Source organism: Nyctereutes procyonoides, unplaced genomic scaffold (assembly GCF_905146905.1).
Source record: "Nyctereutes procyonoides isolate TBG_1078 unplaced genomic scaffold, NYPRO_anot_genome, whole genome shotgun sequence".
NCBI lineage: Eukaryota > Metazoa > Chordata > Mammalia > Carnivora > Canidae > Nyctereutes > Nyctereutes procyonoides.
Window position 1 is genome coordinate 934,023 of NW_026575115.1, and position 14,651 is coordinate 948,673.

Below are 14,651 nucleotides of genomic sequence, written 5' to 3' on the forward strand. Positions count from 1 at the left end.
TTTCTCCTTGTATTTTTTTTTAAATTTTATTTTTTAGAGAGAGAGATAGAGAGAGAGAGTGTTGGCGATGGTCTGGAGGGGCAAAGAGAGAGGGAGAGAGAATCTCAAGCTGACTCCCTGCTGAGTGTGGAGCCTGGCATGGTGCTCCATCTCACGACCCTGAGATCATGACCTGAGCTGAAATCAAGGGTCAGATGCTCAAACAGCTGAGCCACCCAGGCACCCTAATCCTTGTACACTCTTAAACAGACTTTATTAGTAGTAGTTTTTTAGAGCAGTTGTAGGTTCATAGCAAAGTTGAGCAGAAAGTGCTGAGAATTCCCACATACCCCCTTCCAACCTAAATGCACAGCTTCCCCCACCGTTGACATCCCACACCACAATGGAACATTTGGTATAATCAATAAACCAACATTAGCACATCATCACCCAAAGTTCATGGCTTACATTATAGTCCACTTTTGCTGTTGTCATTCTATAGGTTTTGACAAATGTATAATGACCTTTATCCACCATTGTAGTATCTTGCAGGATAGCTCCACCGCCTTAAAAATCCCCTGTGCTCTGCCGACTCAGCCCTCACCCCTCCAACCTCTGGCAACCACTGATCTTTTCACTGCCTCCAGAGTTTTGCCTTTTCCAGAATGTGATACAGCTGGAATCATAGAACGAATCAGCCTTTTCAGGGTGGCTTCTTTTCATTTAGTAACATGCATTCAAGCTTTCCTTCCTGTGTTTTAAACTCTGTTTTGATGTGTATATATGGTTATGAAATGTGTCTTTTTTATCTCCAGTCATAATCTGTTCTTGAAGACTATTTCACCTTATGTTCATACTGTCATCTTAAGCTGATTTTCATGCTATATGTTTTTTTCACACATTTTACTTTCATTATTGACATTATATGTAAAATTGGACCCTTTGAAGCAACATTTTGAGGTCTTCCTTTTTTACCTTCTCTGTCAATACATGCCTTTTAATTCTAGAGTTTAAAAAATTAATTTTTTAAAGATTTTATTTATTTGAGTGAGTGAGAGAGAGAGAGAGAGAGAGAGAGAGAGAATGAGGAGGGGCAGAGGGAAAGAGAGAGAGAAACAGACTCCTTACTGAGCAGAGATCCTGACACAGGGCTTGATCCCAGGACCCATGACCTGAGCTGAAAGCAGATGCTTAACCATCTGCACTACCTAGGTGCCCCTAAACAATTAATTTTTAATGTAGTTTTTGGTATGAATGGATTTAGGTTTACCATATTCTTTGTTATCTCTTTGTCTTATTCTGTTTCTCTTCCTGCTGCTTCTTTTTCCTCTTCTTTCCTTTTGTATTATTTGATTCTCAAAAGATATTCTTTTTAAATTAGGCTACTGGGAATCCCTGGGTGGCTTAGTGGTTTAGTGCCTGTCTTCGGCCCAGGGCATGATCCTGGAGACCTGGGATTGAGTCCCACATCAGGCTCCCTGCATGGAATCTGTTTCTTCCTCTGCCTGTGTCTCTGCCTCTCTCTCTCTCTCTGTGTGTCTCTCATGAATAAAATAAATAAAATCTTTACAAAAAAAAAGTTGCCTTAAAAAATAAAATAAAATAAATTAGGCTACTATTTCTATGGTCATATCTCTTTGCATTTTTAAGTGTTTCTTTAGGAATTACCATATGCCTCCCTACCCTACTTGGAGTTCATCCTGCAGTATTGTACGACATCAGGTAAAATGTAGAAACCTTGCAGTTATATTGGTCACATAACAGCACCCCTCCCACTGATTTCTATGTCGTGGTTATCATATGATATACAGTCAAACACCTATCAGCCTATACTATTATTTTTTATTCTCAAGAGTCATAGCTAGATTTTAAAAACTTAAAAGGAAAAGCAGTCCTTTATTTTTATCCTAATCATCATTTGTGTGCTTTTTTAAATTTTTAAAAATTTTTTGTGTGTGCTCTTTTAAAAAAAATATTTATTTATTTGAGAGAAAGAACACATGCAGGGGGAGAAGAACAGGCAGAGAGAGGGGGGAGGCAAAGAGGCAGAGGGAGAAGCAGGCTCCCAGCTGAGCAGGGAGGCTGATGCAGGGGCTTGATCCCAGGACCTCAAGATCATAAACTGAGCTAAAAGCAGATGCTTAAACAACTGAGTCACCCAGGCAGCCCAGTTTCTGTTTACCTTGCTGCATTCTTAAAGACCCATGTGTGGCTCTGAAATCACTTCCCACTGCCTAAATAGTTTTGCTTCAGCATTGCTTGGAAAGCAGAACTTCTGAGTCCAATCCTCTCAATTTTTCTTTCTGAGAATACTTTTATTTCACTTTAATTCCTGAAAGGAACTTTTGGTAGGTGTAGAATTCTTAGTTAACAGTTCTTGCCCTTCGGGATCCCTGGGTGGTGCAGCGGTTTAGCGCCTGCCTTTGGCCCAGGGCGCAATCCTGGAGACCCAGGATCGAATCCCACGTCGGGCTCCCGGTGCATGGAGCCTGCTTCTCCCTCTGCCTATGTCTCTGCCTCTCTCATTCTGTGTGACTATCCTAAGTAAATAAATAAATTAATTAAAAAAAAAAAAACAGTTCTTGTCCTTCATAGTTTAAAGATGTTCCACAGCTTTTTTGGCCTCCAGGACTATTGATGAGGAATTTGTGGTCCACATTCAACGTATCATTTTCCTATTATGTTTTCAGAATGGCTTTTTTTTGTCATTATTTTTTAAATTTTAATTCCAATATAGTTGATATACAGTGTTATAGTAGTTTCAGGCATATAGTATAGTGATTCAATGTTCCATACAACACACTCTGCTCATCACAAGTGCCCCCTCAATTCCCCATCCCTCCAGCCACCTCCCCTATGGTAACTCTCAGTTTGTTCTCTATTAAGAGTCTGTTTCTTGATTTCTCTCTCTCTCTCTTTATTCTTTGCTCATTTGTTTCTTTAATTCCACACATGAGTGAGGGCATATGGTATTTATTTGTCTTTCTCTGACTGACTTATTTTGCTTAGCATTATATGCTCTAGTTCCATTCACATCATTGCAAATGGCAATATTTCATTCTTTTTTATGGCTGAATAATATTCCATCGTGTATATATACCACATCTTCTTCACCCATTCATTTATCAATGGGCACTTGGGCCATTGCCATAATTTGGCTATTGTCAATAATGTGGCTATAAACATGGGGGTGCATATATGCCTTTGAATTAACATTTTTGTATTTTGGTGGTAAGTTCGCAGTAGTGGCAAATAGATCAAATTACTAGATCATAGGGTAGCTCTATTTTCAATTTTTTGAGGAACCTCCATACTGTTTTCCAGAGTGGCTGCACCAGTTTGCATTCCCACTAATAGAATAAGATGGATTAAATGGATTAAAGACCTAAATGTGAGACCTGAAACCATAACAATCCTAGAAGAAAGCTCAGGCAGTAATTTCTCTGACATGGAACATAACAACATTTTTCTAGATATGTCTCCTGAGGCAAAGGGAAACAAAAGCAAAAACAAACTATTGGGACTTCATCAAAATAAAAAAAAAAAACAAAACTTCTGTACAGCAAAGGAACCAATCATCAAAATGTTTTTCATTTTTTTTTTTTTAGTGTGTGTTTAAGATTTCTGTTTGGTGTTTGCTGAGTTTCCTAAATCTGTCAATTCATTTCTTTCAATATATTTTTGAAAGCTTCAGATATTTCCTCGAATAATTTTATTGCCCCAATATCTTTCTTTCTTTTTTCTTCCTTCCTTCCTTCCTTCCTTCCTTCCTTCCTTCCTTCCTTCCTTCCTTCCTTTCTCTCTCTCTTTCTCTTTCTTTCTTTCTTTCTTTCTTTCTTTCTTTCTTTCTTTCTTTCTTTCTTCCTTTCTTTCTTCTTTCTTTTAGATTTTGTTTATTTATTCATGAGAGATATAGAGAGAGGCAGAGACACAGGCAGAAGAGAAGCAGGCTCCTTGCGGGAGCCCGATACAGGACTTGATCCCAGGACCCTGTGATCACGACCTGAGCCAAAGGCAGACTCTCAATCACTGAGCCTCTGAGGTTCCCTCTTTCTCTTTTCTTTCTGAGACTCCAATAACATATACATATGACCTTTTAATGTTGTACTGCAGATTCCTAAAGCTCAGTTCATTTTTTTCCGTTTTTTTCTCTTTGTTCATTATATTGGAAAATTTGTTCTTGTCATCAAGCTTACTGAGTCCTTCCTTTGTCATCTCCTGTTTTGCTCTTGATTCTCTTCAGAGTTTTAAAATTTTCAGATATTTATTTTTTTTTTAATTCTAAATTTTTAAAAATTTTAATAAAGTTTATGGATTTTTGATATTTTCCATTTCTGAGAACTTCTATCCCCCTCCATCACTTAAGCATATTCATATGCCCTAAGCAGAGCACAGCTAAAACTTCTACTTTATAGTATTTCTCTGATTAATTCCAACTTTGGGATCATCCTGAGTTTGATATCAGTTCCTTGCCTTTCCCTTGAGAAGGGATCACATTATCTGGGTCTAGTATGTGAAATCATTTTTTATATGGAAACTTGGACATTTTGAATGCTATACTGAATGGACACTGGCTTATGCTATACTTCTTTGGAAAATGTTGATAGTTGTTCAGTTTTTTAATCTCTTATTATTTTGTGCATGCAAGCAACTCATTTTTGCTTGGACCACCAACTGCGAATTTCGTCTTGCCCTTTGTGCATGGTTGTTACAATATCCCTTTATTTCTCAAAGCCTTTACTGTGCTCATTTGTGTTGGAGGCACACAACTTGCCCAAGTTGTGAGCCTGAGACTTTGGTGGTTTATATACAGAATTATGGAGTCCTCTTTGGCTCTATCTGCTGGAGGATTCTCCCCCTGTTCTCTATCTGCAAGCATTCTTTTTCTAGTGCCAGAAAAATAGGAGCAAAATATAGGCAGAGGGAAAATGGAAAGCCCTGTCCACAAAGTTGCTTGTCTACAGTTGACTCCCCTTCACAATCTACTCATTATGTCTAATGTTCAGAGTGCTCAAGTGGCCGTTCTTTGTATTTTGTTCAGAGTTTTGCTTGTATGCAGCTGAAGGAATGGGTTGTAGTGGGCTAACACTTCATAACCATAACCAGAAATTCCATATATCTAGTATCTCAAAAAGACCAATTTGATGTCATTGCTGTTTTGGTACCTACATCTATTTCACAGTTTTAAAAAAAAAAAAGTTAAATATTTGGCTTTATCTTTATTACCAAGTCAATTTAAAAAACACATCCACCATCCCATTAATTAATTTCACACTATTCTTAAAACTGAGTTCTTTCCTTTGATTTGAGGTATTTTTGCATAGTGCTCCAATATCATTAACTTTTGATGGAGGAGTGCTTTAGCAAGATGAGGTATTTAGAGGAGATGGGTAGTGTAGACTGCTCTTTAAATAGCTCACTGCCTCTATGAGCCTTGCTGAAATTTCTTTCTTAGAAATCAAGAAAAAGGATCGTGTCTGTGGGCAGTATTAAGTAAATTTCTCCTAGACTCTCATTTAGCAATTCTGAGGTGGGACCTTTGTAACTCTGAGTACAAAGAATACACAGTATGCTGAGACTCCAGAGTTCTTTCCTCCCTTCTTGGCTCTGCCCGCTTCTCTTGGCTGGTTGAGGAAGACTCTGCCCTCAATTGCATTTTGTGATCAGTGGTCTCCTTCTTTCTTTTCCACATTTTCACTTTGGGCTCTTTTGTTTCCTGGGATTAAGCAAGTACTCTGGCAACCCCAAAAAGCAAGTGTCAATGTAGGGTGGGGGATAGGGAGATGTCTTTCCAAGTTTCTGGATGGTATGGATGGCAGAGAGTATGTTGGTACCATAAAAGGAGCCTCTAGTCAGACACCATTTTCAAACAGAAAGTCGATTTTTTTTTTTCACGAGGAACGTGAATCTCAAGGAGAGAAAACTAGATTCATAGGAGGAAGAAATCTAGAGATGCTAATATTTGACAACTTTTAGAACTCAGAGTGTGATCTATTGTTTTCCTCTTTGGCATAGAAATTGAAGAGAATAATACAGAAAGGACTCATTGAAGCCGTATTGAATATATCACATACTGTAAAAAGGGAGATTTTGTTTATGTTTTGTTGATATTTTCTATACACTTAACACTTAATGGCAAACTAGCCAGGATAATAAGATAGCTTATGAAATATTTAACAGTTTAAGCCAGTAATTTCTGCTGAAGATAATTTTTTTTTGGCTAGGATGCAATTTTACTTTGCCATATTTTGAAAAGAAAGGACAATTAACCAGTACAAAAATGTAAGGCAATTAACATGGGGCATTTACTCTAAAGGAGATTAAGAAACAAAGCTCCAGCCTTTTTAATTAATGGCAGTCATTACAAATCAATGACCTATTGTCTGTGGACAAGAGGTCACAGAAGGTACCTGGTGAGTAACTGCAGGAAAGCAGAGGTGATGCTAATGTTACTATTTATGTCATTATAATTAGATATTAGCTAGCCAGCTCTTCTTCCATTAAGCTCATTTACAACATTGAAAGTAAGGAGTGGAATGTTTGAGTTAAAAAATCATGAAGAAGATTCAGAAGTGTTCCCTGTATCTCCCATTATGTGAAGGTACAAATTTTTGTACTAGAATGACATTTAAAATGGAAAGTTAGAGAAGAAGGCAGTATAGATGTGAAGATAATAAAAGTGTATCAGTACACATGTTTTAGTATTTTTCTAATTTAGAAAAAAATCAGTACAAGAATAGAAAGAAAGCATGCAGAAAAGGGAGTATGTAATTCATTTATTTACTTTTAGCAAAGGATCAAGTGATCTTGTAACAATACTATAGGCATACACCTTGGAGAAATTGTGGGTCTGGTTCTAGATCCCTGCAATAAAGTGAATATTGTAATAAAGTGGGTCGAATGAAAGTTTTGGTTTTCTAGTGCATATAAAAGTTATGTTTACACCATACTATATCTTATTAAGTGTGCAATAGCATTATGTCTAAAATAACCAATGTACATACTTCAATTTAAAATATTGCAAAAAATATAAAATAAAATAAAATAAAATAAAATACTCTATTGCTAAAATGCTAACCATCATCTGAGCTTTCAGAGAGTTGTAATCACTGATCACAAGTCACCTTAAGAAATGTAATAGTAATCAAATGGCTTGAAATATTGTGAGAATTACCGAAGTGTGACACAGAGACACAACGTGGGCAAATGGTTTTGGAAAAATGGTGCCTATAAACTTGTTTGATACAGGGTTGCCACAAACATTTGTTTAAAAAAAAAGCAATAAAGCAAAGCACAGCAAAATGAGGTATGCCTATAATAACATTTCCAGTCTCTACTCTTGCCAGAGCCACAGAATTTAATTCTTTCCTTTCTAATCAAGGACTTGTTTCCTTGGAAACCTCTGGAAATGCATCTGCTTTCCTCATAGATCTTCTGAGGTCAACTAACAGATTAACTACAAAATATTCCCCCTTAAATACAATCCTTCTGTTAAATTTGCTGTCACAAACAATGCTGTCAAGAGATACTTGCAATCATTTATCCAAATTGTATCTAAATAAATGAGATTTTAGTAGTGATTTAAAAAAATGAGTATAAAAATAATCATTTAAAATTATTTTTAAAATCCTCCTATTCACTAAGCTTTTGCTCTCAGAAGGAGTATGATGCTAAGTATTTTGTATATATATTCAGCTGCTCACAGTTCGATTGCTACTAATTGTATGACCCTGAACAACACTCTTCAACCCTAATTTTCTCACAGATAAAATTGATATAACAAAAATACCATCTACTTGATGCGTGTGTTGAAGTGATTCATACAGATAATTAATTTCACTCATCTGCCAAAGTGCCTAGAATAGATTGTGTCTAATATTAGTTATTAATTGCTAAAAATTATATGCTAAAGACAAGGTGATTCTTTTATGTTCAGAATTATTTTATATATTGATGATTGCTTGTAGATTTTTTTAAAGCTACTATACACTCTATCTGTACAATATACCAGTGCAGGGTATTAGAACTGAAAATAATTCTTTGGTATGATCTAAACATTGTCAGACATTGATTGAGAATGAATTCTCCCTAGCAAAAGTGTTCTGAATATCCAAACAGCAGAAATATTTGGAAATTATTAGAACTCTCAGATTCTAGATTTCACATACTCTGTTGTTATATCAAGTATACTCTTCTTTATTCAACAGCATAAAGAAAAATGCAACTTTGACTTTATTTGCTACTCCATCCTTATTTTAGAGGTGGTAATGATAGATCACCAACACACATATATAAAAATAGATGTAATATTTCACATATTCTCATTTTAAAACTGACTATATTCTATCTTTATTTTGGTGATGGTAATAACGTATCCATAACAAACACACATAAAATAGGAGAAAGCACAATGATATAATATTTCACATATTTTCATTTTAAAACTTGACTAAGACATTCTAAGACATTCCTATTGTTTCTTTTTTACAACATAAAGTGAAAGGAAAGTTGTAAATGTTTTACTGCAAGACATGGAGTTTCTTCTGGTATTTTCACATTTTGTTATTCTAATACTTAAACTCTGTAGCCGAATGAACATTATTTCACTTTGAGGATCCACCGAAACTCTTACTACACTTAATCCCTGTGACAAATGATGTTTGAGCATCTTTCCATATATTTATTTGACATTCATTTGTCTTTTGTGAACTGTCAAATCATTTGCCCATTTTTAAAAATTGGGTTGTTTGTGGCAATAAACAGCTGTGTGGCTCAGTGGTTGAGCATCTGCCTTTGACTCAGGTTGTGATCCCAAAGTCCTGGGATCGAGTCCCTCCCCGCAGGGAGCCTACTTCTCCCCCTGCCTGTGTCTCTGCCTCTCTCTGTGTGTCTCTCAGGAATAAATAAATAAAATCCTTAAAAAAAAAAAAGAAAAGGCAATTTATATAAAAAAAAATTGGGTTGTTTGCTTTCTTATTACTGGTGATTGAAAGTTATTTATACCTTTTGGATGCAATTCTTTGTTTAGGTGTGCCATTTGCAATGGTTTTCTCCTGGATTATGGCTTGTCTTTTTATTCTCTTAATGTCTTTTGCAGAATAGAAGTCTTTGATCTTGGTGATGTCCAATTTTAATATATATTCCATATCTTTGCTGTCTGTTACCTTTTGTATCAATTACCAAGAAAGAAGTGTTAAAGTCACCAACTGTCATTGTGGATATTTCTGTTTTTCTTTTCAGTTAGAGCAGGTTTTGCTTTATATATTTTGAAGTTCCATTTTTAGATAAAGACACATTTTATATTGTGTATCATTCATGGGTTGACCTTTTTTAATCATTTTTAACTTTCCTTGTTCTGAAGTAATTGTTATTTGATATCAACACAAATAGCCTCACTTCCTTTCGTTTAGCGTTTGTATGATGTATCATTTTCTATCTTTTTACTTTTCATCTATCATTAAAGAAAATCAGGACTGGATGATAATTTAAGTGGTAAGAGCAGATTTTATTCAGGAACTATTGCAATAGGGGAAGATACCTAATCCAGAACTAGGCTCAATTGTGAACACACCATGGACAAATGGAGATTTATAGCCAAGAAGAACATTGGAAGTCAGTGGGTAGAAAATTGCTAAGAAGGGACACCTGGGTGGCTCAGCAGTTGAGCGTCTGCCTTTGGCCCAGGGCATGATACTGGAGACCCGGGATCAAGTCCCACATCGGGTTCCCTGCGTGGAGCCTGCTTCTCCCTCTGCCTGTGTCTCTGCCTGTGTCCCTCCCTGTGCCTGTCATGAATAAATAAATAAAATCCTTTTAAAAATTGCTAAGAAGAAACATCAGTGGTAAGGATGATTCTGGCTAAACAGACTAATTGCTGCAGGCAGGCCAGGGTGATGAGATATCACATGGGGGAAGGTGGAAGACAAGGAGTTTGATTAGACATTGGGGTGATCAGATGTTCAGGGTGAAGTCCAATTTCATTTTCTTTAATGAAGTTGTTCAGTTTTCCCAGAACCATTTATTGAAGAGACTATTCTTTCCTTGTATATTCTCGGCTTCTGTATCAAGTATTAGTTGGTCATAGATTTGAGGATTCATTTCTGGGCTCAAGATCCTGTTCTATTGGTCTTTGTGTCTATTTTTATTCCAGTACCATACTGTTTTCATTACAATAGCTTTGTAGTATAGAACACTTCACAAATTTGCATGTGTCCTTGTGCAAGGACCATGCTAATCTTCTCTGTATCATTCCAGTTTAATTCTATGTGCCGCCAAAGCCAGCACACGCTAGGTTTGTGGTATAGGTTAAAAATCAGGAAGTATGATGCCTTCAACTTTGTTCTTTCTCAGGATTGCTTTGGCTGTTCAAGGTCTTTGGTGATTCTATACAAATTTTAGGATTATTTTTTTCTAGTTCTATGAGAAATGACATAGTCTTTTTGATAGGGGTTGCACTGAATGTATAAATGGCTTTGGGTAAAATGGACATTTAAAAAATATTAATTCTTTCTATCCATGAGTATTGGATATCTTTCCATTTGTTTGTGTCACCTTCAATTCTTTTTCAAAGTCTTAGAGTTTTCAGTGTACAGATGTCTCACCTCCTTGGTTATATTTAGCCCTAAGTATTGTATTGTCTTTAATGCTATTGTGAATGAGATGATTTTCTTTATTCTTTTTAAGAAATTGTATAAAAGTGCAACTGATTGCACATTTGTTTTCTATTCTGCAACTTTACTGAATTTGTCTATTAGACCTAATATATTTTGGGTGGAGTCTTTAGGATTTTTATTTATAAAATCATATCATCTGGAGGGTATTATGCTAAGTGAAATAAGTCAAACGGAGAAGGACAAACATTATATGGTCTCATTCATTTGGGGAATATAAAAAATAGTGAAAAGGAATAAAGGGGAAAGGAGAAAAAATGAGTGGGATATATCAGAAAGGGAGACAGAACATGAAAGACTCCTAACTCTGGGAAATGAACTAGGGGTGGTGGAAGGGGAGGTGGGCGGGGAGTGGGGGTGACTGGGTGATGGGCACTGAGGTGGGCACTTGATGGGATGAGCACAGGGTGTTATTCTATATGTTGGCAAATTGAACACCAATAAAAAATAAATTTATAAAAAAATCATATCATCTGCAAAAAACAATTTAACTTCTTTTTTGCATTAGATACAGTTTATTTCCGTTTCTTGCCTGATTTCCCTGGGTAGGACTTCAAGGACTATGCTGAATAAGAGTGATGTGAGGGGGCACCCTTTTATTCTTCCTTATCTTAGAGGGAAAGCTTTCTACATTTCACCACTGAGTTATGATGTTAGCTGTGGACTTATCAACTATGGCCATTGTTATGCTGAGGTATATTCCTTCCATACCCATTTTGTTGAGGGTTTTTATCCTAAGAGGATATTGTATTTTGTCAAATGCTTTTTTCTGCTTCTATTGAGATGTTCACATGATTATCTTTCATTTTTAAAAAATTTATTTAAGTTCATTTAACTAACATATAATGTTTTCAGAGGTAGAGGTCAGTGAGTTATCAGTCAAATGTAATACTCAGTACTCATTACATCACGTGCCCTCCTAAATGTCCATCACTCAGTTACACCATCCCCTACCCCATCCCTCCAACAAACCTCAGTTTGTTTTATAAGATTAGGAGTCCCTTATTATTTGTCTTCCTCTCTGATTTCATCTTGTTTTACTTTTTCCTCTCTTCCCCATGATCCTCTATTTTGTTTCTTAAATTCCACATGAGTGAGATTATATGATAATTGCCTTTTTCTGATTGACTTATTTTGCTTACTATAACATCCTCTAGTTCCATTCATGTCATTGCAAATGGTAAGATTTAATTTTTTTGATGGCTGAGTAGCAGTCCATTGTATATATACACCACATTTTTTTTTATCCATTCACCTGACAATAAATATCTGGGCTCTTTCCATGTTGTGGACGTTGCTACTATAAACATTGGGGTGCGGGTCCCTTTGGATCACTACATTTGTATCTTTGGGGTAAATATGCAGTAGTGCAGTTGCTAGGCTATATGGTAGCTCTATTTATTTTATTTTTAAAAAAGACTTTATTTATTTATTCTTGAGAGAGAGAGCGAGAGCGAGAGAGGCAGAGACACAGGTAGAGGGAGAAGCAGGCTTCACGCTTGGAGTCTGATGTGGGACTCGATCCTGGGTCTCTAGGATCAGGCTCTGGGCTGAAGGTGGTGCTAAGCCACTAAGCCACCCGGGCTGCCCCTGGTAGCTTTATTTTTAACTTTATCAGGAACCTCCATACTGTTTTCCAGAATGGCTGCACCACCTTGCATTACAATCAGCAGTGTAAGCATGTTCCCCTTTCTGTGCATCCTCACCAACATCTGTCATTTCCTGACTTGTTAATTTTAGCAATTCTAACTAATATGAAGTGATATCTCATTGTGGTTTTGATTTGCATTTTCCTGATGCTGAGTATTTTTTTTTCATGTGTCTGTTGGCCATGTGTAGGTCTTCTTTGGAGAAATGTCTGTTCATGTCTTCTGCCCATTTCTTGATTAGATTACTTGTTCTTTGAGTGTTGGGTTTGATAAGTTCTTTGTAGATTTTGGACATTAGCCCTTTATCTGATGTGTCATTTGCAAATATCTTCTTCCATTCTATAGGTTACCTTTTGGCTTTGTTAACTGTTTCCTTTGCTGTGCAGAAGCTTTTCATCTTGATGAAATCCCAATAGTTCATTATTGTTTTTGTTTCTCTTGCCTTTGGGATGCAGCAAAGGCAGTCCTCAGAGGGAAGTATATAGTATTACAAGCCTTTCTCAAAAAAACAAGAAAGATCTCATATACACAACCTAACCTTTCACCTATGGGAGCTGGAGAAGGAAAGCAGATAAAACTTAAACACACCAGGAGAAGAGAAATAATAAAAATTAGAGGAGAAATCAATGAAATAGAAACCAAAAGAACAGTAGAACATATCAACAAAACTAAAAGCTGGTTCTTTGAAGAATTAATAAAATTGATAAATCTCTGGCCAGACTTATCAAAAATAAAAGAGAATGGACCCCACCCTCCAAAAAAATAAAATAAAATCATGAATGAAAGAGGAGAGATTACAATCAACACTAAAGAAATACAAATAATTATAAGAACGTATTATGAGCAACTATACCCAATAAGATAGGCAATCTGGAAGAAATGGATGCATTCCTAGAGATGTATAAACTACTAAAACAGGAAGAAAGAGAATATAAAAACAGACCCATTACCAGCAAGAAAATTGAAGTAGTAATCAAAAACCTCCCAACACACAAGACTCCAGGGCCAGGTGACTTCCCAGGGGAATTCTCCCAAACATTTAAAGAAGAATTAATACCTACTTTTCTGAAGTTGTTTCAAAAAACAGAAATGAAAGGAAAACTTCCAAACTCTTTCTATGAGGCCAGCATTACCTTGATCCCAAAACCAGAGAAAGACTCCACCAGACAGGAGAATTATAGACCAATTTCCCTGATGAACATGGATGCAAAAATTCTCATCAGGATACTAGTCAATAGGATTCAACAGTACATTAAAATGATTATTCACCATCACCAAGTGGGATTTATTACTGGGCTGCAAAGGTGGTTCAACATCCACAAATCAATCAATGTGATATGCCTCATTAATAAAAAAAAAAAAAGGACAAGAGCCATATGATCCTCTCAATAGATGCAGAAAAAGCATTTGACAAAGTACAGCATCCTTTCTTGGTTGAAGCTCTTCACAGCGTAGGGATAGAAAGAACATGCATCAATATCAAAAAAGCCATATATGAAAAGCCAATGGAGAACATAAATCTCAATGGAGAAAAACTGAGAGCTTTTCTCCAAAGTTCAGGAACACGGCAGGGATGTCCACTGTCACCACTGCTGTTCAACATAGTACTAGAAGTCCTAGCCTCAGCAATCAGACAATAACAACAACAAAAATAAAAGGCATCCAAATTGGCAAAGAAGAAATCAAATTCTCACTCTTTGCAGATGACATGATACTCTATATGGAAAACCCAAGAGACTCCACCCTAAAATTGCTAGAACTCATACAGAAATTCAGCAAAGTGGAAGGATAGAAAATCAATGCACAGAAATCAGTTGCATTTCTATACACTAACAATGAGATGGAAGAAAGAGAAATTAAGGAGTCAGTCCCTAACAATTGCATCCAAACAATAAGATATCTAGGAATAAACCTAACCAAAGAGGCAAAAGATCTGTATGTGGAAAACTATAGAACACTCATTAAAGAATCTGAAGAAGACACAAAGAAATGGATTATCTTTCATTCATTAATGAGGTGTATGATATTTATTGATTTGTGTATATTGAACCATCCTTGCATCCCAGGGATAAATCCCTCTTTGTGTATGATCCTTTTAACGTGGTGTTGAATGCTTTTTGCTAGTATTTTGTTGAGTTTTTGCTTCTATCTCTTCATCAGGGATATTGGTTTTTCTTTCTTGCAGTGTCCCTATATGGCTTTGGTATCAGAGTAATGCTGGCCTCATAAAATGAATTTGGGAATGTTTGTTCCTCTTTAATTTTTGGAAGAGTTTGAGAAGGATTGGCACTAATTATTCTTTAAATATTTGGGTGAATGTAACAGTGAAATCATATGGTCCTGGGTTTTCTTC

At 36.2% G+C, this 14,651-nt stretch overlaps 1 long non-coding RNA gene and 1 other non-coding gene across 2 annotated transcripts in view; both read right to left on the reverse strand.

The window, feature by feature from the left end:
* Positions 1–14,651, reverse strand: part of LOC129515078 (uncharacterized) — a 449,457-nt gene that overhangs the window by 113,363 nt on the left and 321,443 nt on the right. The window lies entirely within an intron of this gene.
* Positions 10,158–10,263, reverse strand: LOC129515085 (U6 spliceosomal RNA). The gene has a single exon (XR_008665520.1). It is a non-coding gene; the product is annotated as a U6 spliceosomal RNA (small nuclear RNA).